Source organism: Puma concolor, chromosome C2 (assembly GCF_028749965.1).
Source record: "Puma concolor isolate L17-30 chromosome C2, mPumCon1.1.hap2, whole genome shotgun sequence".
NCBI lineage: Eukaryota > Metazoa > Chordata > Mammalia > Carnivora > Felidae > Puma > Puma concolor.
Genome location: NC_141675.1, coordinates 34,566,738 through 34,589,164, shown reverse-complemented (window position 1 = coordinate 34,589,164; position 22,427 = coordinate 34,566,738). Strand labels below are relative to the sequence as shown.

Genomic DNA, 22,427 nt, shown 5'->3' with positions numbered 1-22,427 from the left:
GTTGTTATGGTGGATAATGTACATTTCTTCACAGCCTTGCCAGGAAAGTACCTTAAAACAGGGAGTTTTGCTAAACTGATAGATGGAAAATGGTGTCTCAGGGTAGTTTTGTTTTATTTCTCTCTTTCTCTACTTATTTGTAAGTAAGCTCTGTGCCCAACGTGGGACGCAAAGTTAGGATCCTGAAATCAGGAGTCATGGGCTCTACAGACTTAGCCAGCCGGATGCCCTTCAGTGTAGTTTTAATTTCCATTTTTAAAATGTTTATTTGTGTGTGTGTGTTTGAGAGAGAGAGAGAGAAAGTGAGCTATCAAGCACAAGCAGGAGAGGGGCAGAGAGAGAGGGGGCAGGGAATCCAAAGCAGGCTGCTTGCTGACTGCAGAGAAGCCTGATGTGGGGCTTGAACTCATGAACAGTGACATCATGATCTGAGCCAAAGTCCGACATGTAACAGACTGAGCCACCCAGGTGCCCCTGATTTGCATTTTTATAATGAATGAGATTAAGAGTCTGTTCATATTAAGGCTTCTTTTTTAAGTTTATTTATTTTGAGAGAGAGAATGTTCATGCGTGCACATGGGGTAGAGGGGTGGAGAGAGTGAGAGAGAGAGAGAGAGAGAGAGAGAGAGAGAGAGAGAGAGAGAGAGAGACCCAAGCAGGTTCCATGCTCCGTGCAGAGCCGGATGTGGGGCTCGAGCTCATGAACCCGTGAGATCATGACTTGAGCCAAAACCAAGAGTCAGACACTTAACCAACTGAGCCAGTCAGGCGCCCCTGCTATTAAGAGTTAAAAAAATTTTTTTTTTCTGTGAGCTTTCCTTAACTATTTCATGATTTTTATTTTATTTTTTTGTATTTTTTGTATTTATTTTTTATTTTATTTTTTTTTGTTTTTATTATTTATTTATTTATTTTAATATATGAAATTTATTGTCAAATTGGTTTCCATACAACACCCAGTGCTCATCCCAAAATATGCCCTCTTCAATACCCATTACCCACCCTCCCATCCGTCCCACCCCCCATCAGCCCTCAGTTTGTTCTCAGTTTTTAAGAGTCTCTTATGCTTTGGCTCTCTCCCACTCTAACCTCTTTTTTTTTTCCCCTTCCCCTCCCCCATGGGTTTCTGTTAAGTTTCTCAGGATCCACATAAGAGTGAAAACATGGTGGGGCGCCTGGGTGGCTCAGTCGGTTGAGTGTCCGACTTCAGCTCAGGTCACGATCTCACGGTTTGTGAGTTCGAGCCCCGTGTCGGGCTCTGGGCTGATGGCTCAGAGCCTGGAACCTGCTTCCGATTCTGTGTCTCCCTCTCTCTCTGCCCCTCCCCCGTTCATGCTCTGTCTCTCTCTGTCTCAAAAATAAATAAACATTAAAAAAAAAAAAAGTGAAAACATCGTATCTGTCTTTCTCTGTATGGCTTATTTCACTTAGCGTAACACTCTCCAGTTCCATTCATGTTGCTACAAAGGGCCATATTTCATTCTTTCTCATTGCCATGTACTACTCCATTGTGTATATAAACCACAATTTCTTTATCCATTCATCAGTTGATGGACATTTAGGCTGTTTCCATAATTTGGCTATTGTTGAAAGTGCTGCTATAAACATTGGGGTACAAGTGCCCCTATGCATCAGTACTCCTGAATCTCTTGGGTAAATTCCTAGCAGTGCTACTGCTGGGTCATAGGGTAGGTCTATTTTTAATTTTTTGAGGAACCTCCACACTGTTTCCCAGAGTGGCTACACCAGTTTGCATTCCCACCAACAGTACAAGAGGGTTCCCGTTTCTCTACATCCTCTCCAGCATCTATAGTCTCCTGATTTGTTCATTTTGGCCACTCTGACTGGCGTGAGGTGATATCTGAGTGTGGTTTTGATTTGTATTTCCCTGATGAGGAGCGACGTTGGGTATCTTTTCATGTGCCTGTTGGCCATCCGGATGTCTTCTTTAGAGAAGTGTGTATTCGTGTTTTCTGCCCATTTCTTCACTGCATTATTTGTTTTTTGGGTGTGGAGTTTGGTGAGCTCTTTATAGATTTTGGATACTAGCCCTTGTCCGATATGTCATTTGCAAATATCTTTTCCCATTCCGTTGGTTGCCTTTTAGTTTTGTTGGTTGTTTCCTTTGCTGTGCAGAAGCTTTATCTTCATGAGGTCCCAGTAATTCATTTTTGCTTTTACTTCCCTTGCCTTTGGGATGTGTCAAGTAAGAAATTGCTGTGGCTGAGGTCAGAGAGGTCTTTTCCTGCTTTCTTCTCTAGGGTTTTGATGGTTTCCTGTCTCACATTCAGGTCCTTTATCCATTTTGAGTTTATTTTTGTGAATGGTGTGAGAAAGTGGTCTAGTTTCAACGTTCTGCATGTTGCTGTCCGGTTCTCCCAGCACCATTTATTAAAGAGACTGTCTTTTTTCCATTGGATATTCTTTTCTGCTTTGTCAAAGATTAGTTGGCCATACTTTTGTGGGTCTAGTTCTGGGGTTTCTGTTCTATTCCATTGGTCTTTGTGTCTGTTTTTGTGCCAATACCATGCTGTCTTGATGATTACAGCTTTGTAGTAAAGGCTAAAGTCTGGGATTGTGATGCCTCCTGCTTTGGTCTTTTTCTTCAGAATTACTTTGGCTATTCAGGGCCTTTTGTGGTTCCATACAAATTTTAGGATTGCTTGCTCTAGCTTTGAGAAGAATGCTGGTGCAATTTTGATTGGGATTGCATTGAATGTGTAGATAGCTTTGGGTAGTGTTGACATTTTAACAATATTTATTCTTCCAACCCATGAGCTCGGAATGTTTTTCCATTACTTTATATCTTCTTCAGTTTCCTTCATAAGCTTTCTATAGTTTTCAGCATACAGATCTTTTACATCTTTGGTTAGATTTATCCCTAGGTATTTAATGCTTCTTGGTGCAATTGTCAATGGGATCAGTTTCTTTATTTGTCTTTCTGTTGCTTCATTATTAGTGTGTAAGAATGCAACTGATTTCTGTACATTGATTTTATATCCTGCGACTTTGCTGAATTCATGTATCAGTTCTAGCAGACTTTTGGTGGAGTCTGTCCTATTTTCCGTGTATAATATCATGTCATCTGCAAAAAGTGAAAGCTTAACTTCATCTTTGCCAATTTTGATGCCTTTGATTTCCTTTTGTTGTCTGATTGGTGATGCTAGAACTTCCAACACTATGTTAAACAACAGTGGTGAGAGTGGACATCCCTGTTGTGTTCCTGATCTCAGGGAAAAAGCTCTCAGTTTTTCCCCATTGAGGATGATGTTAGCTGTGGGCTTTTCATAAATGGCTTTTATGATGTTTAAGTATGTTTGTATTTTTTTTTTTAAACATTTATTTAGTTTTGAGAGACAGAGAATGTGTGTGTGGGACAGTGTGTGTGTGCCCACAGTGTGTGTGGGCAGAGAAAAGGAAACACAAAATCTGAAGCAGGTTCCAGGCTCTGAGCAAGCTGTCAGCACAGAGCCTGAAGTGGGGCTTGAACCCATGAACCATGAGATCATGCCCTGAGCCACCAAGGTGCCCTTCATGAATTTTTTTTTTTTTTTTAAAGTAGGCTTCACAGCCAGCATGGAGTCCACGGCAGCGTTTGAACTCATGACCCTTGAAATCAAGATGGGAGCTGAGATCAAGAGTCAGATGTTAACTGCTTGAGCCACTTAAGCACCCCTTTCATGGAGTTTTGAAGCAGAAATGACATTATCTTCATTTATACTTTTTTTTTCTTTCCTAGTTCAAGTATAACATGTACAACAATCCTAAGGGTATAGTGAGACAGATTTTTATAAGCTTCTGACACTCATTCTGAGGGTTTTGGTTATTATTATTATTTTTTTTAAGTTTTCTTTATTTAAGTAATCTCTGCATCTACTGTGGGGCTTGAACTCATGACTCCAAGCTTAAGAGTGGCATGCTTTTTCGACTGAGGCAGCAGGGCACCCTGGTTTTGGTGATCTTTTACCAGAAGGTATCAACAGAGACTTCAGACCACAGCCAGGATATTTATTTTTCTTCAGATCGTCCTTACATGGTTTGTATACTAATATATTAAAGTTGTAATTGTCTCATTAGGCTGTCAGGAAAAAGACTCAAGTTCACATGAACTGACAATGACCTATAGATGAAACCTGCTGCCTGATAGTGCCTGTAATGTGTATTTTGATATCAGAGGAGTTACAAAGTGAAAAAAACTTTACTTCATCTGAAAATGATGAAATGTGTTAGATGGTGGCAGATTGTTTTCCTAAGAGGTTATATTAATTTATACTGTCACTAGGAAAGTAAAATATTTTGGCTGTTCTGTATTTTCATAAGCAGTTGATACTGTCAGACCTTTTTGTCAGTCTGGCACATGTGAAATAGTGGTACACTGTGCTTTTTTTCTCCTTTTAACTTTTTCCAATGGAGTATAACACATAAAAGGCAAAAAAATCATTATGACTTATCACAAAGTAAAAACAGATCCTTGTGACCATCACCAAGAAGTATAGCATTGCCAGCAATCCAGAAACTCTCCTTATGCACACCGATCCTGTCACCATCCCCCACCAACCATAACTAGTGCTTACTTTTTTCCCAGAGGTAATTGCTGTTCTGACAGCTAACACCATAGATTAGTTCTGCTTGTTTTTGAACGTTGTATACCTGGAATCATGCAGTGGAGTGCCTTTGTGTCTGGTCTTCTTTTCAGCAATATGCTTATTACATTTATCCATGTTATCTGTAGCTAAGTGTAGCTTAATAATAAGACGGACAAAGCTATATATATTCTCATTCTTAGTATGTGTAAAACAGTGGTTCCTATTATTTGTGTGTGTTAGAGGCACACTTCTGTTTTTTATTGAGGGATTTGCAAATTATATTTGTTGCTGAAGTATCTTTTTGTAATTCAGATATTCACATCTAAATTAATTAAAAAATATATGTAGGTCTGGTATTTGAATCTTTTTTCTGAATTATTTATTTTTATGGTATGTGATAGATTTCTGTGGTTCAGAAATAAAAAGCATAAAAAGGTAAAGTCTCCCACCTCTATTCCCAACTGTATATGAGTAGTTCATATCCACCCCTAACATCTCACTCTGCCTAGGAAACTGGTATTACTACTTTCTTGTGTGATCTTTCGGCGTGTCTTAATGAATATAGATTTTTTTTAAGTTTATTTATTTTGAGAGACAGAGCAAGCAGGGGAGGGGCAAAGAGACAGGGAGAGAGAGAATCCCAAGCAGCTTTGTGCTGTCAGCATGGAGCTAAATGTGGGGTTCAAACTCATGAACCATGGTATCATGACCTGAACTGAAACCAAGAGTTGGATGCTTAACCGACTGAGCCACCCAGGTGCCCCTGAATATAGATTTTTATTTCTTTCTATTTTTATCCTTCTACCAAAAGCACATTATAGTAACTACCCTGTACTTTATTGTTAATTTTTTGCTTAACATCTTGCATATTTTTATTTAAAAAAATTTTTAAGTTTATTTATTTTGAGAGAGAGAGTGAGTGGGAAAGGGCCAGAGAGAGAGGGAGAGAGAGACAATCCTAAGCAGGCTCTGCACTGTCAGCACAGAGCCTGACATGGGACTCAAACCCACGAACTGTGAGATTATGACCTGAGCCAAAACCAAGAGTCAGATGCTTAACTTACTGAGCCACTCAGAAGCCCGGAACATCTTGCATATTTTTATATCAGTCCTTTTTTATAAAGCTCTTGAGTGTTCGTTTTCCTTGCAATAGAGTGTTCCATTGTGAAAATATATTATAGTATATTCATTCTCTTTTGGGTTTATAGTTTTTGGCTATTTTTAGAGGTGTTTTTTTTTTTAATGTTTATTTTTGAGACACACACACACACACACACACACACACATACACACACACACACACACACACACACACACACACACACACACACAGTGCAAGTGGGGAGGGGCAGAGAGAGGGAGACACAGAATCCAAAGCAGGCTCTGAGCTGTCAGCACAGACAGCTGATGTGGGGCTCAAATCCATGAACCCAGGCACCCTAGTTTTTGGCTATTTTGAGTAATAATGCTGTGAACATTCTAGTAAATATCTTTTGGTGAAATGTGTGCACATTTCTTTTTGATGTATGTCTAGGGTGGAACCCCCTGTCATAGGTATGCAAATTTCCATTGCTCCACATCCTCAGCCTCCAGCTTAGGTAGGCTTAGTTTCTTTAAATTTTACCTATTTTGGTGGGTTCACCGTGTTATTTTATTGTGGTTTTAATTTTTATTCTCTAATGAGAATGTCCATTTTTTCCCTATGCTTATTGGCTATATTGTCTTTTTGAAAAACTTTATTTAAAAAATACCCAGAAAAAAATATATATATAATCTCCATTTGTTAAACAGAAAGAAAGAAAAACAGACAAACTCCTGTACTAGCAGTCTTAATCTGGTCCTTTCTTGGGTAGTAGGTATCAAAGAATTGACCGTTCTAATTGTGTTTTGTAAAACAAAAACAAAAGTAGAGGAAATTCACGTTCCTTTGATGTAGGGCTAGGACTTTGTGGTAGTATATGAGGAATACTCTGAATTCAGTAGGAAGAGGAGAGAGATGAATGTATATCATGAAGTGATTTTGAAATTACATGGCTTTGCTTGCTTATTTGTGGGTGGAGACTGGAAGGTTGAAATCATTGTTAAGTAGTTTAGCTGGCTCCTAAATTATAATATAACTAGCATGATTGAAGCATAGTGTTGATTTTGTTTTTGTAGAAAAGTACTTACTAACATTTTTTAAGGGGCACCTGGGTGGCTCAGTTGGTTGGGCGTCCGGCTTCGGCTCAGGTCGTGATCTTGCGGTTCATGAGTTCAAGCCCCATGCCAGGCTCTGTGCTGACAGCTTGGGCCTAGAGCTTACTTTGGATTCTGTGTCTCCCTCTGTCTGCCCCTCCCTTGCTTGCCCTCTGTCTCTCGCTCTTTCTCAAAAATAAATAAACATTAAAATTTTTCTTTTATTTGTTATGAGAGAGAGAGTGTGCACACATGACCACGAATGGGGAGGGGCAGAGAGAGAAAGAGAGAATTCCAGGCATACTCTGCATGGACAGTGCAGAGCCCCACTTGGGGTTTGGACCCATGAACCATGAGATCATGACCTGAGCTGGAGTCATGAGTCAGCCACTTAACTGACTGAGCCACCCAGGCACCCCAAAAAGTATTTTTACTTGAACAAGACTAGAGATAGAATGTGTATAGGGGTTTTGGTTTGGCCAAAACCAAAGAATGGCCACATAGGCCATTCTTAGTGCTTAGTAAGCTTTTGAAATCCACCCCTCCCACCTGTCTTTTTAAAGTTTAAGGGATATTTATTGTTTGTCCAGAATTTTTCCCTTTCTTTTCATAATAAAGTTGTGAGAGTGAATCTTCATGTGTAAGGTTATTAATAACATTATTTTTACCTAAAGCTTATTACTATGAATTTTAATAATACATTTTATTGAATTGTGTGTTTGAATGAATCAGTAATTTTGTTGACTCTTCAAGAAGAGTAAGCAGTATACTTACATTCATTATTAGCCTATATTGTGTCAAACTGGTTATTTAAAAAACTTTTTTTCTTAACGTTTATTCATTTTTGATAGAGACAGAGTACGAGTGTGGGTGGGGCAGAGAGAGAGGGAAGCACAGAGTCTGAAGCACACTCCAGGCTCTGAGCTGTCAGCACAGACCCCAACACAGGGCTTGAACCCATGATCATAACCTGAGCCAAAGTTGGATGCTTAACTGACTACGCCACCCACGTGTCCCTCAAATTGTTATTATTTTTTTTTTTTTGGTGGAATTTAATACATATCTTTTTTCATATTTTCAAAAGACATCATTTTTTAGAGCAGTTTTAGGTCACAGTAGAATTGAGTAGAAAGTACAGAGAGTTCTCATATATCCCTGTCCCTACATGCATAGCCTCCCTACCAACATCCTGCACTAGCAAATTGGTTTATTGTTTTTGTTTTTTGCAAATTGCCTTTTTTTTTTTTTTTTTTTACTTAATTGATCCCTTACTTTTGGAAAAGTAAGCAGCTTGATATATTTTGACATTATTCTAAAGTTTTATAACATTCTTCTCATTTAAAAAAGAATCTTATGGACCTTAATTACAAAAACAGAGAAACCAAGAGTAGAATTCAATTACTTGCTTCCTAACAATTTTATTTTGAAGATACAAAATGAAAAAGATTTTCAACCTGTATAGCAACAATTCTGCTGTCCTTTGATTCCTACTATTTTTATGAAACTTTAAGATTTTTCTCCCTTTTAAATATTTAAATGTAAAATATTCTAATCAGATGCATGGAATTTGTATTAAAATTTTTGACTTGATGTATTGCTGACAAGATGTAAATAGTTCCAAGCTTTGTGCTCTAATCCAGTTTGAGTGGGCTTGTCCAGAAGTAAATTAAATGATGTGATTAGGATGCTACTATCAGTAAAGGTCATAAAGTCCTTTAAGATTTTATTAGTGAAGAATGGGACATAATGGCTGAGAGTAGAGGGTTGTGAGCTCACTGATCATTGGAAAGCACCCATGGTTTTGGACTCATGGGAAGGCAAAGCCATAAAACTTTGTGAAGACTATAGGATTTTCTCAATGAGACAGAAGCATCAACTTAAAAAAGATTGATAGTTGTAAACACATTAAAATTAATGTTCACCTAAAGACACCATAAAGAAAAGGAAAAGATAAACTAAACTTAGAAAACAATTATTGCAAACTTGGAAGAAAATAGTTGTCATGTATATAATAGAAAATTAGTGTCCTAAACAGGGCTACCTTCATGGGTATACAACCTGTTCAGTCACACAGGGCCTCACACTTATTTTAATACTAAACTATCACTGTTTTATAATTCATAATTTTTTAATAATGGCCCTGCTTTTTAATTTTGGAATGGGCCCTGCAAATTATGTAACTAATCCTGGTCCTGAATATATAAAGCCTACTAACTAATAAGAAAAAGACAACCCAATAAAAATGGCCAAAAACTGTGAACAAAGGAATGCAGAAAGGAACATAGATACTTAATAAACATTTGAAGGGCGCCTGGGTGACTCAGTCAAACATCTGACTCTTGATTTCGGCTTAGGTCATGCATGATCTCATGTCTTCATGTGTTCGAGCCCCACTTCGGGCACTGTGCTGACAGCACAGAGCCTGCTTGGGAATCTTTCTCCTCTCTCTGCCTCTCCCCTCCTCATGCTGTCTGTCTCTCTCTCAAAGATAAAACAAAACAAAACAAAAAAACATTAAAACTTGTGAAAAGGTCTTACATCTCATCAAGTAATACAAACAAATCACAGTAAGGTTGTATATGTTCTGTACTGCCACCAATTAAGAAATCTCACTTTACCAGGTATTGGCAAGGATTGTGTCATCAATTTACATGCTGCTGGTGAGTTGGTAGAGTGAGTTGGAAGACAACTTGGTGTTTTGGTAAAGTTGGGAATTTGTATATCCTTTAACCCATCAATTCTACTTCTAGGTTTGAAGCATACCCTAAAGAAATTCTTGTTCATTTGCCCCTGGAGACCTGTGTAATAATGTTAATAAGAGCAAAAAAACTGTAAACCATTTAAATGCCTGAAAACAGAATGGATAAATATACTATAGCTATTTATGTAGCGGAATACTATAGAGCAATTAAAAAGTAACATGGAGGGGCGCCTGGGTGGCGCAGTCGGTTAAGCGTCCGACTTCAGCCAGGTCACGATCTCGCAGTCCGTGAGTTCGAGCCCCGCGTCAGGCTCTGGGCTGATGGCTCAGAGCCTGGAGCCTGTTTCCGATTCTGTGTCTCCCTCTCTCTCTGCCCCTCCCCCATTCATGCTCTGTCTCTCTCTGTCCCAAAAATAAATAAACGTTGAAAAAAAAAAAAAAAAGTAATATGGATAAAGCTTAGAAAAATATTTGAGTGACAAAATTCAAGTCCCTGAAAATTCCATACAGTATATGAATTTATCAAGCTGAAAAAGGGAGCCAGGGACACAAACCTAAACAAAACATTGTTTAGGGATATATACATATGGGACAAAGTTATTTTTTAAAGCATAATGGAATAATTATTCAAGATAAAGGTGGGGATGAGAGGAGTATGTACATAGATGTGATGTTATTGCTCTTCTGTGGGATGGTGATTTACGGTGTTCATCTTATGTTTGCTTGCATGCATCTTTCCATATATTTTGTGTATGTCAGATATTAAAGGAGAAAAGGGGAGAAATGAAATAAGCTATCTATAGTTGGCAGCTTATGGTGTAGACAGAGGGATAGGTTGAGAAGTAGAAAGAAAATTAGCATGTTACAGAAATAAGGTTTCAAGAAAGAGGTGATCTAAATGAGAAAACTTAGTTATATAGGATGTCCACTTAAGTCCCTTCTGTCTCTAATAGGATTTCATGTGTTTTTTATATTTTTCTCATATTTAAAAATACAGAGTTATAAGCAATCAAATGCCATATAAGATTTATTTTGTTGTTTTTCTAAGTTTATCCATTTTATTTTGAGAGAGAGAGAGAGCATGCATGCAGGCATGTGTAAGTGGGGGAGGAACAGAGAGAGAGAGAGAGAGAGAGAGAGAGAAAGAGAGAGAGAGGCGGGGAGAGAGAATCCCAAGCAGTCTTTGCACTGTCATCACAAAGCCCATCTCAGGGCTCGAGCCCATGAACCTGGGGATCATAACCAGAGCTGAGCCACCCTGGCTCCCCTATTTTATCAATTCATTTTATTTTTTCATTTAAAAAAATGAATGAATTAATTTTTTTTTAATGTTTCTTTATTTTTGAGAGAGAGAAAGTGCGAGCAGGGCAGGGGCAGAGAGAGAGGGGGACAGAGGATCTGAAGCAGGCTGTGTGCTGACAGCAGAAAGCCCGACTTGGGGCCCGAACCCATAAGCCATGAGATCATAACCTAAGCTGAAGTTGGATGCTTAACCAACTGAGCCACCCAGGTGCCCCATCTTCACTTTTTTTTTAAGTGGGCGGATTTCTTTTTTTTTTTGTTTTTTAATGTTTATTTATTAATTATTTTTTTAATGTTTGTTTTTGAGAGAGAGAGACAGCATGTGCAGGGAAAGGGCAGAAAGACAGAATCCCGAGCAGGCTCTGCACTAACAGCGCAGTTCAGGGTTACATCTCACAAACCGTGGAGTTAAGACCTGAGCCTAAGTCAGGAGTCAGACACTTAACTGACTGAGCCATCCAGGTGCCCCCAGATTTATTTTATTTTTAATTTAGCTAATTTAGGTGTTAATACCTTTTTTCTTCCCCCTTTTTTTGTAGCGTATTGTCTAATTTGAAAGGCTTCCATGAAAACTTCACTTTAAAAAAATAAGTAATGCCATCATCTGTTATCCTAAAAGACTGAAATGGGGGCTGTCAATTTGAGGTAAGTGTCTAAATTTGTATCTTTACTTATATTAGTTTTCCAAAAGTTAAATATAGAAGGAAAATATACAATATTGTTTAGATTCTAAATCTTTTAGTTAATCTCTGTATTGGGGGGTGGGTAGAAATCCTAGACTTTGTGTTTTTTTTTTCCCCCTAGTCTTTCTTTTAAAATAGTCTGATATTTAGGATTATGTTTACCCCATAGTTAATGGAGCTTCATGAAGGAGACAGGTGGGATCAGTGTTGTTGAAAGCTTTTCTAGAGAGGCTCATTGAAAACTGAAGTTTTTTTGGAGTGGGCATTTAGGTAACACTGCTGGACAGTAGGGACCATTTCAGGACAGTGTTTGTGGCTGAAAATAAGCTTGCAGTAGAATAAAGAGTGAAGAGGAGGCGATGAAATGAATATTTCAGTTCTAACTCATTTATTAAGTCAACATGTAGTGTGTATTTAGGATGTGGTGGTCATTTTCCTAAGTACTGGAATTATAGTTAGTGTGACCATATATTCTGATGTAAGCCTCTTGTAGATCAATTAATACCTGTATTTTTTATCTCCATGACTTATTTATTTATTTGAGAGAGAAAGAGAACATGCGAGTGGGGGAGGGGGCAGAAGGAGAGAGAGGAAGAATCTTAAGCAGGCTCTACACTCAACATGGAGGCTGAAGCAGGGCTTAGTCCCACGACCCTGGGATCATGACCTGAGCTGAAATCAAGTTGGATGCTCTGGGAGCCTGTGTGGCTCAGTCAGTTAAGCATCCAACTTTGGCTCAGGTCATGATCTCGCAGTTCATGAGTTCAAGCCCCACGTTGGGCTCTCTGCTGTCAGTGTGGAGCCTGCTTTGGATCATCTGTCTCCCTCTCTTTCTGCCCCTCCCCTGCTCTCTCTGTCTCTCAAAAATAAAATAAACATTTAAAAAAAAAGGGGCGCCTGGGTGGCTCAGTCAGTTAATCATTCGACTCTTGGTTTTGGCTCAGGTCATGGTCTCACGGTTTGTGGGTTCGAACTCTGCATTGGGCTCTGCTCTGGCATTTTGGAGCCTGCTGGGGATTCTCTCTCCCTTTCTCTCTACCTCTCCCCCTTGCATGAGCACGTGTACTTGGAATGTGTCTGCGCTCTCTCTCCCTCTCTCAAAATGAATAAACATTAAAAGAAAGAGAAGGTTTAATGTTTATTTATTTATTTTGAGAGAGGGAGAGAAAATCCCAACCAGGCTCCGCACTGTCAGCGCAGTCATGTCCTGAACTGAAATCAAGAGTTAGATGCTTAACAGACTGAGCTAGACAGGTGCCCCAAGAGATTTGTATTCTAGTTAAATTTTAATGAGAGAGCCTCACAGGAATTAAAATTTTGGAGGCTTTAAAAAGAATGTGTTAGGGGCACCTGGGTGGCTCAGTCAGTTAAGCGACCGACTTCAGCTCAGGTCCTGATCTCGCGGTTTGTGAATTCAAGCCCCGCGTCGGGCTCTGTGCTGACAGCTCAGAGCCTGGAGCCTGTTTCAGATTCTGTGTCTCCCTCTCTCTCTGCGCCTCCCTCTCTCTCTCTATCTCTGACTCTCTCTCTCTCTCTCTCTCTCTCTCTCTCTCTCTCAATCTCTCTCAAAAATAAACAAAGAAACAAACAACAAAAAAGAATGTGTTGCCAGAAACTTATGGTTACTGTGTCTGTATAACTTGCTTACGATAACAAATGTACTAAGTACTTTTGCTTGGCTCAGGAGAAAGCTATGTGTTTTGATTAGTAGGCAGGAATAACTATGATTTCCCAGGATAGGACAAGATGATTAAATGAGCTAGAATGATTTTTTTATTTAATGTTTATTTATTTATTTTTTTTTTTTTTTGAGAGAGGGAGAGACAGCACAAACAGAGATAGGGACACAGAGAGAGGGGGACAGAGGATTTGAAGCAGGCTCTGTGCTGAGAGCAGAGAACCTGATGCAGGGCTCCAACTCACGAACTGTGAGGCCATGACCTGAGCCAAAGTCAGACGCTTAACTCACTGATCCACCCAGGCGCCCCTAGAATGATTTTTACTCCCCAAAGAGTATACTTGTTAACCTTTGAGATTGGAAATTTTGTAAGGATGTAGAGAAGTTTTCATCTTGCTGTTGACTAACACATTGTCTGTGTAACAGTTCAGAAAAGATATTCTGTGTTCAGATGCATAAATAGACCAATAAGAATTATTAAGGGCAAAAAATATCGATGGGATTATAGCTCCTGCAGAGGTTTTTGAAACTTTGCACCTTGATTGTAATTGTCATTAAGATTTGAAATTTTTTTAAAATATTTACTGTCAAATTGGTTTCCATACAACACCCAGTGCTCATCCCAACAGGTGCCCTCCTCAGTGCCCATCACCCACTTCCCCCCCCCCCCACCTTGCCCCCCCATCAACTCTCAGTTTATTCTTAGTCTTTAAGAGTCTCTTATGGTTTGGCTCTCTCCCTCTCTAACTTTTTTTTTTCCTTCTCCTCCCCCATGGTCTTTGTTTAGTTTCTCAGGATCCACATAAGAGTGAAAACATATGGTATCTTTCTCTGTATGACTTATTTCACTTAGCATAACACACTCCAGTTCCATCCATGTTGCTAAGATTTGAAAATTTTGAAATAGATCATATTCATTGTCTTCACTATTATAATTATGCCTTTTGTTGGTAAATGACATGTTTTAATTTCAAAAAGCTTACTTTAGAAGCTTCTTACCATGTTACATGAACACTGAATAAACTGAGTGTTTTAAACTTGTGTTCTGGTCTTTACTAGGTCCCCTTCTCCAGTTCTTGTCTTTGCCTCAGGGTTCTTTTTCTTCTATGTGTATTGAGTGTTTACGTAGTTAGAAAAAATGTTCATAAAGATCATATTGTTGAGTGCCTACTGTTTCTGGTCCTTTGATAACATGGTTTTTGCTTTTACTCAGAGAATAACTGTGGTCAGATTGTCATATAGTCTACCATAGACAGTAAGGATATTGTGAAGGAAATTCTGGCTATCTGTGTAGCATGACCTTTCAAAACTGTTTTCTTTGCTGCAAGCATCTCACTTAGCCTTTTGACTGCCACATGACAGAGGAAGTAGTATATAAGGGCAGAATAAATGGCTGCCTTGTTGATCTCAATACAGTTTTCCAATATAAGCATGCTAAATAGTCACATATGTTATTAAATAACATTGTTTCATTTATGTGGAAGATTAACAAGTCTTATGCATAATACATAGGGTACATTTTAAGTATAATTTTGTAAAAATTTGTAAGTTAAAGTTGAAATAGAAAATAAATTTATGTTACTTTTAAAAAGAATGTTACTTTGGGGTACATAGGTGGTGGCTCAGTTGGTTAAACATCCAACTTCGGCTCAGGTCATGATCTCATGATTTGTGAGTTTGAGCCCCACATCGGGCTCTGTGCTGACAGCTCAGAGCCTAGAACCTGCTTACGATTCTGTGCCTCCCTCTCTTTCTCTGTTTCTTCCTGCTCACATGCTTGCGCTCTCTCTCTCTCTCAAAAATAAATAAACATAAAAACATTAAAAAAAAGGGTGTTAATTTTTTATTCAAAGTTTTAAGAATTATTAATGATTTGAAATCATTATATACAGCCCATGATGAAAAATTCACTATTTTAGTGGGCAGATATTTATTTTTAAACTTAAAAAAAAATTTTTTTTAATGTTTATTTTGGGAGAGAGAGTACAAGCAGGGGAGGGGCAGAGAGAGACACACAGAATCCAAAGCAGGCTCCAGGCTCTGAACCCGTAGCATAGAGCCCAATGTGGGGCTTGAACTCAGGAACTGTGAGATAATGATCTGAGCCGAAGTCAGTTGCTTAACTGAGTGAGCCACTCTAGCGCCCCAGTGGGCAGATATTTTTAAAGCAACTTTGGAGGTACCTTTCTGCTGTTCTTGAGTAGTCAGGAGAGTCTTTAAAACTGTGAATCGGCTGGGGCATCTGGGTGGTTCAGTTGGTTAAGCGTGCAACTTTGGCTCAGGTCATGATCGCATGATTCATGGGTTTGAGCCCTGCATCAGGTGCTCTGCTGTCAGCACAGAGCCCGCTTCAGATGCTGTCTCTCTCTCTGCCTCTCATTCATTCCCTCTCAAAAATAAACATTAAAAAAGAAAAAACTATAATGGGGCTATAAAATTGTTGAATTACTATGTTGAATATCTGAAACTAATATAACATTGTATGTCAACTACGTTTCTTTTTTATTTCAATTTTTTTTTTTTAGTGTTTGTTTATTTTTGAGAGAACGAGAGAGAGAAAGCATGAGCGGGAAGGGGCAGAGAGAGAGGGAGACACAGAATCTGAAGCAGGCTTTAGGCTCTGAGGTGTCAGCATAGAGCCTGATGCGGGGCTCGAACTCACAAACCACAAGATCATGACCTTACCCGAAGTCAGACGCTTAACCGACTGAGCCACCCAGGTGCTCCAGTGTCAACTTATTTCAATTTAAAACAAAAGAAGGGGCTCCTGGGTGGCTCAGTAGGTTAAGCTTCCGACTTCAGTTCAGGTCATGACCTCATGGTTTGTGGGTTCAAGTCCAGCATCAGGCTCTGTGCTGATAGCTCAGTCTGGAACCTGCTCTGGATTCTGTGTCTCCCTCTCTCTCTGCGTCTCCCCTGCTCAGGCTCTGTCTCTGTCTCTCTGTCTGTCTCAAAAATAAATAAACATTAAAACAAAACAGAATTCTGTGAAAGGGCCTAGGGGATGTGAATAAGCACCAGCCTGATTTTAAACTTTAATTTTATTTTCAGCTAGTAGCTGAGCTTTATAATGTTTGTATTTATTTATTCATCATTGAGCAGATAGTTACTGATGTCTTGTATCAGGCACTGTACAGAACCTGAAAGATAAAAGATCCTGCCCCTTTTGTACAGGAACTCACTATCTAGATATTAACAAAGGTAATAGGAATAAACTTTAGCAGGATCAAAACTCCTTGCCCTAGCTGCTAATTTCAGTTCCCTCCCAGAATCTAGACAAAGGTTATAAGGGGAAGCAGTAAGGACATGAGGATGGTCAGGATTCTTTGGTTGGAGCAGTGCTGGCGGACAGGCAACTGCAGGTGAGAGGAAAAATGTGGAACTTGACATGAAGGTCACAGAGCAGAATGGGAAATGGGTTCCCATCAAATGGACTCTTCATGCCTGGTGCTGCCTAGGAGGTTTACGTATGTTATTGCTCTTAATCCATTAAAAAAAAAAAGTGTGAAATTTAGCATATATACAGGAGAGCACATAAAACCTTAAGTTTAGAATTTAAAGAACAATAGAAAAATAAAACCTCTGCATGATAGGCAGGCCAGTTCTATGTGCGTTAGTTACTCTATTGTTTTTTTTCTTCCTCTCCCTAAACTACTCTTAGCTGAATTTTTTGTTGCTTCCTTGTTTTTCTCTGTGGCTGTACCATCTACATTTATATCTCTGACCAATACTTTGTATTTATACTTGAGTAAATGAAATCATATTGTGCATATTCTTTTTTTTCCTAACATTGTTTACAGGGTCCATTCATAATTATGTGTATAGCTATATTTTCTTAATTTTCCATTTTGTTAAAATATTCAGTACAACTTACTGATCCATTCTATTAATGTACATTTAGGTTGTGTCTAGTTTTCAGATAGTATGAAAAATTCGACATTTAACATTCAGGTACATGTGACATCATAGATTAAGAGTTTTTTCAACTAGTAATGGAATTTTTGGTGCCAGACTCTTTGGAAGAGGTTGATTCAATTTATTCTCCCACCAGCAGTGATCTGTGAAATGGTATCTCCTTGTGGTTTTGTTTTTTTTAAATTGAAATGACTTTTTTTTAAGTTTATTTTTGAGAGAGAGAGAGAGAGAGAGAGAGAGAGAGAGATCACACATGCACAAGCAGAGGAAGTGGCAGAGAGAGAGGAGAAAGAATCCCAAGCAGGCTCTGTGCTCTCAGCAAGAGCCCCACATGGGGCTTGATCTCACAAACTGTGAGATCATGACCTGAGCCAAAATCTGGAGTCAGAGGGCTAACTAACTGAGCCACCCAGGCGCCCTCCCCCTTGTGATTTTAATTTATGTTGCCTTGGTGACTAATGAGGTTGAATATTTTTCCACCATGTGTTTATGGATTTTTCTGGCTGCTGTGAAATTTGTATTTAATTATTTTGCCCATTTTTCTATGATTTTTGATTTATATAATTTTTGTATATTTATTTTCACACTAAATTTTATAAAAATTGTTTATTTGATCATTTAAAAATTTTAATTCCAGTATAATTTTCATATAATGTTATACTAGTTTCAAGTGTACAATATAGTGATTGAACAGTTCTGTACAATACCTAGTGATCATTATAGTAAATATAGTATTAATGCCCTTCACCTATTTTATCCACATCCCACCCACCTATTTTTTTACAGTTTATTTTGAGAAAGAGTGAGAGAGAGCTCAAGAATGGGAGGGTCAGGGGCGCCTGGGTGGCGCAGTCGGTTAAGCGTCCGACTTCAGCCAGGTCACGATCTCACGGTCCGTGAGTTCGAGCCCCGCGTCAGGCTCTGGGCTGATGGCTCGGAGCCTGGAGCCTGTTTCCGATTCTGTGTCTCCCTCTCTCTCTGCCCCTCCCCCGTTCATGCTCTGTCTCTGTCTGTCCCATAAATAAATAAAAACGTTGAAAAAAAAGAATGGGAGGGTCAGAGAAAGAGGGGGAGAGAGAGAATCCTAAGCAGGCTCTGCACTGCCAGCCTGAGCCTGAGGCGGGGCTTGAACTCATGAACTGTGAGATCATGACCTGAGCCAACATCAAGAGTTGGATGCTTAACTGACTGAGCTACCCAGGTGCCCCTCACCCACCTATTTTATTCACTTGTTCAACATTCTTCATTGAATCTTTTTCTGTTTTTTTTTTTTTATTAATGTTTATTTTTATTTTTGAGAGAGAGAGACACACACACAGTGTGAGTGGGGAAGGGACAGAGAGAGAGGGGGAGACACAGAATCTGAAACAGGCTCCAGGCCCTGAGCTGTCAGCACAGACCCTGGCATGGGGCTCGAACCCACGAACTGCAAGATCATGACCTGAGCTGAAGTTGGACACTTAACTGATTGAGCTGCCTAGGCACCCCTGTTATTTTATTTTTATTATTTATTTATTTATATATCAAGAACACCTTAACATGGCCTACCTCTCTAGTATCATCCTGCTTCTGTTTTCTGCTTCTCTGTGTCCCTCATAGCTGTCTTTGAACTCCTCAGATGATTAAGGCTTCTTAGGTCTTTGCATATGTTCTTTCTCAACTTTGCTTAGCTAACTTCCTCTCTTCCTTCTAGCATGTGTTAAAAAATCCCCTTCCCTTTGCACTCTTTTGTATATCTGTCTCAAATTCACATACTTTGTGTGTCTAAACTTATTAAAAATATAGTAATTCTAGTCAGATGACTAGTCAGGGGGAGAAAGAAGGCTGTCAATATGTTCATTTCTATAAGGGAATTAAAAATGCATTGTGCAGGGGCACCTGGGTGGCTCATTCGGTTAAGCGTCCCACTTTAGCTCGGGTCATGATCTTACATTCCATGAGTTCGAGCCCTGTGTTGAGAGCTTGGAGCCTGGAGCCTGGAGCCTGCTTCGGATTCTTTAAAAAAAAAAAAAAAAAAAATTTTTTTTAAGTTTATTTATTTTTGACAGAGACAGAGTGTGAGCATGACCTGGGGAGGGGCAGAGAGAGAGGGAGACACAGAATCTGAAGCAGGCTCCAGGCTCCAGGCTGTCAGCACAGAGCCTGCCGCGGGGCTTGAACTCACGAACTGTGAGATCACGACCTGGACGCTTAACCCACTGAGCCACCCAGGCGCCCCCTGCTTTGGATTCTTAAAGCTTTCTTTAATTTCAGTGTTTTAGCCAATGTATTTTAAATTCTTTGAGAGTATCTCCTTAGTTTCCAGATGGTGTCATTTTGGAAGCTGGGAAATAAATGAACCTCTAATAGTAGCTTTTACTTGAAAAAAATGATCAAGAGGAAAAGTATAGGTTGGTTTTAAGAGCTGCATTCAGTGAGGAAACATTTTTGTTTAGCTTTTGTGTTAGTGGTATGAAATTGATAATAATGACATTTTTCTAGTTTACTTCTTCTCTTAGTAAGTCATTTGTGACAGTAAATGATGTGGGTGGTATGAATGAATAAAATTGAAAATCACATTCCACAACAAAGCAGTATTTTAAATGGTGTATTAAGAAGATGAGAGACAAAAATAATGCTGTTTTAACACCAACAAATTGGACAACCCAGAAGAAATGGATCAGTTCTTAGAAACATATTTGATCAAATCTGAATCATGAAGTAGAAAATCTGGACAGATTACTGATAAGGAAATTGAATCAGTAACTGAAAATTTTGCAACAAACAACAGTCCAGGACCAGATGGCTTCAGTAGTGAATTCTACCAAACATTTAAAGAAGAATTAATACCAACCTTCTCAAACTTCTTTCAAAAAACAGAGGAAGAGGGGCGCCTGGGTGGCGCAGTCGGTTAAGCGTCCGACTTCAGCCAGGTCACGATCTCGCGGTCCGGGAGTTCGAGCCCCGCGTCGGGCTCTGGGCTGATGGCTCGGAGCCTGGAGCCTGTTTCCGATTCTGTGTCTCCCTCTCTCTCTGCCCCTCCCCCGTTCATGCTCTGTCTCTCTCTGTCCCAAAAATAAATAAACGTTGAAAAAAAAATTAAAAAAAAAAAAAAAAAAAAAAAAAAAAAAAAAAAAACAGAGGAAGAGCAAATTCTTCTAAACTCATTTTATGAGGCCAGCATTACACTGATAGCAAAACCAGACAAGGACCCACAAGAAAAGAAAATTATAGACCAATATTCCTGATGAATAATAGATGCAAAAATCCTCAACAAAATATTAGTAAACTGAATTCAGCAATACATTAAAAGAATCATACACTGTGATCAATTAGAATTTATTCTGGGGATGCAAAGATGGTTCAAGATCCATAAATCAGTGATATATGTCACATTAACAAAATAAAGGTTTAGAAACCATGTTATCATCTCAATAGATACAGAAAAAGCATTTGACAAAATTTGACATCCATTTATGATAAAAATTCTCAACAGAGTACAGAGAAAAACATAAGTCAACTAATAAAGGCCATGTATGACAAGCCACAGCTAACATCATACTCAGTAGTGAAAATGTGAAGAATTTTCCTGTAAGATCAAGGAACAAGAAAAGGATGCCTGCTCTCACCCCTTTTATTGAACATATTATTGGAAGACCTAGCCAGAGCAGTTAGGCAAGGACAAGAAATAAAAGGCCTGCAAATCGGAAAGGAATTAAAATTGTCACTCTTAGCAGATGAAGAAATGAAGATAAGATGTAGAAAACCCTAAAGACTTCATCAAAAAGCTGTTAGAAGTAATACATTTAGTAAAGTTGGCAAATAAAAAATCAATCTACAAAAATCTGCAAAATTCTATATTCTACTGACAAACTATTAGAGAAATTAAAACAGTCCCATTTACAATTGCAACGAAAAGAATAAGATATCTAGGAATAAATATGACAAAGGAGATGAAAGACCTGCACACACAAAACTACAGGACATTGATGAAATAAAGAAGACATAGTGAACAGAATAATAGCTTGTGTTCCTGGATTGGAAAAAATAATATTGTAAAAATGTCCATACAACTCAAAGCAACCTACAGATTCAGTGCAATCCCTATTATAATTCTAGTGGCTTTTGTTTTTGTTTTTGTTTTTTACAGAAGTAGAATAAACAATCCTAAATATGGAACCACAGAAGATCCTGAGTAGTCAAAGTAATCATGAGAAAGAACAAGGCTAGAGACATCCCACTTACTCATTTCAAAATATATTACAAAGTTATAGTAATCAAAACAGTGTGATACTGTTATAAAACAGACATGTAGATCAATGGAACAGAATAGAGAGCCCAGGAATAAAGCCATGCATTCATGTTTAATTAATTTATGACAAAGGAGCCAAGAAAATGCAGTGGAGGTAAGGACGATCCCTTCAATAAAAGGTGCTGGAAAAGCTGGACAACCACATACAAAGGAATGGCACTGAATCCATCTTGCATCACACACAAAAATTAATACAGATTAAAGATGTGAACTTAAGATCTGAACCCATAAATTCCTAGATGAAAACATATGCAGTTAGTTTTCCTGTTTTGATTCTGGCAATGATATTTTGGATTTGATACCAAAAGCAAAGGCGATAGAAGCAAAAATAAATGGGACTACATCAAACTAAAAAACGTCTGCACAGCAAAGGAAACCATCAATAAAATGAAAAGGCAACCTATCGAATGGGAGAAAATACTTGCAAATCATATACCTGATGAAGGGTTAGTATCCAAAAGGTATAAGGAACCCATACAAGTTAGATGTGCCCTGCCCTCACCCAAATTAGATATCTGAATAGACATTTTTCCAAAGAAGACTTGCAAATGTCCAACAGGTACATGAAAAGGTGTTCAACATCACTAGTCATCAGGGAAATTACCATAAAAAAACCTCAACAAGATCATTACCTTGCCCTATTAGAATGGCTAATATCAAAAAGAGAGGCAATATAAGTATTGGTGAGAATGTATAGAAAAGGGATCCCTTGTGCACTGCTGGTGGAAATGTAAATTGGTGGAGCCAAAATAGAAAGTAGTATGGAGATTCCTCACAAAAGTACCGTATGATCCAACAGTCCCACTTCTGGGTATTTATCTGAAAGAAATGAAAACACTAACTGAAAAAGATGTCTATGTTCATTGCAGCATTATGTGCAGTAATCAAGATGAGGAAGCAACCTAAGTGTCCATTGATGAATGAATGGATAAAGAAGTTGTGGTACACACACACACACACACACACACGAATACTATTTAGGTATAAAAAGAAGGAAATCTTTTGTGACAACACGGGTGGATCTTGAGGGCGTTATTCTAAGAAATAATTCAGAGAAAGACAAGTATATGATGTCACTTATGTGTGGAATTTTTAA

The 22,427-nt window shown here is 38.6% G+C and overlaps 1 protein-coding gene and 1 pseudogene across 6 annotated transcripts in view; one reads left to right on the top strand and one right to left on the bottom strand.

Moving 5' to 3' along the window:
* Positions 1-22,427, bottom strand: part of LOC112850019 (small ubiquitin-related modifier 2 pseudogene) — a 243,033-nt pseudogene that overhangs the window by 61,596 nt on the left and 159,010 nt on the right. The window lies entirely within an intron of this gene.
* PIK3CB (phosphatidylinositol-4,5-bisphosphate 3-kinase catalytic subunit beta) overlaps positions 1-22,427 on the top strand; it is a 191,641-nt gene that overhangs the window by 34,255 nt on the left and 134,959 nt on the right. For all 5 annotated transcript variants that reach the window (XM_086674382.1, XM_086674378.1, XM_086674381.1 and 2 more), the window contains exon 2: positions 11,304-11,409. The gene's annotated coding sequence lies outside the window, so the exon portion shown is untranslated. The remainder of the gene's footprint in view (positions 1-11,303; positions 11,410-22,427) is intronic.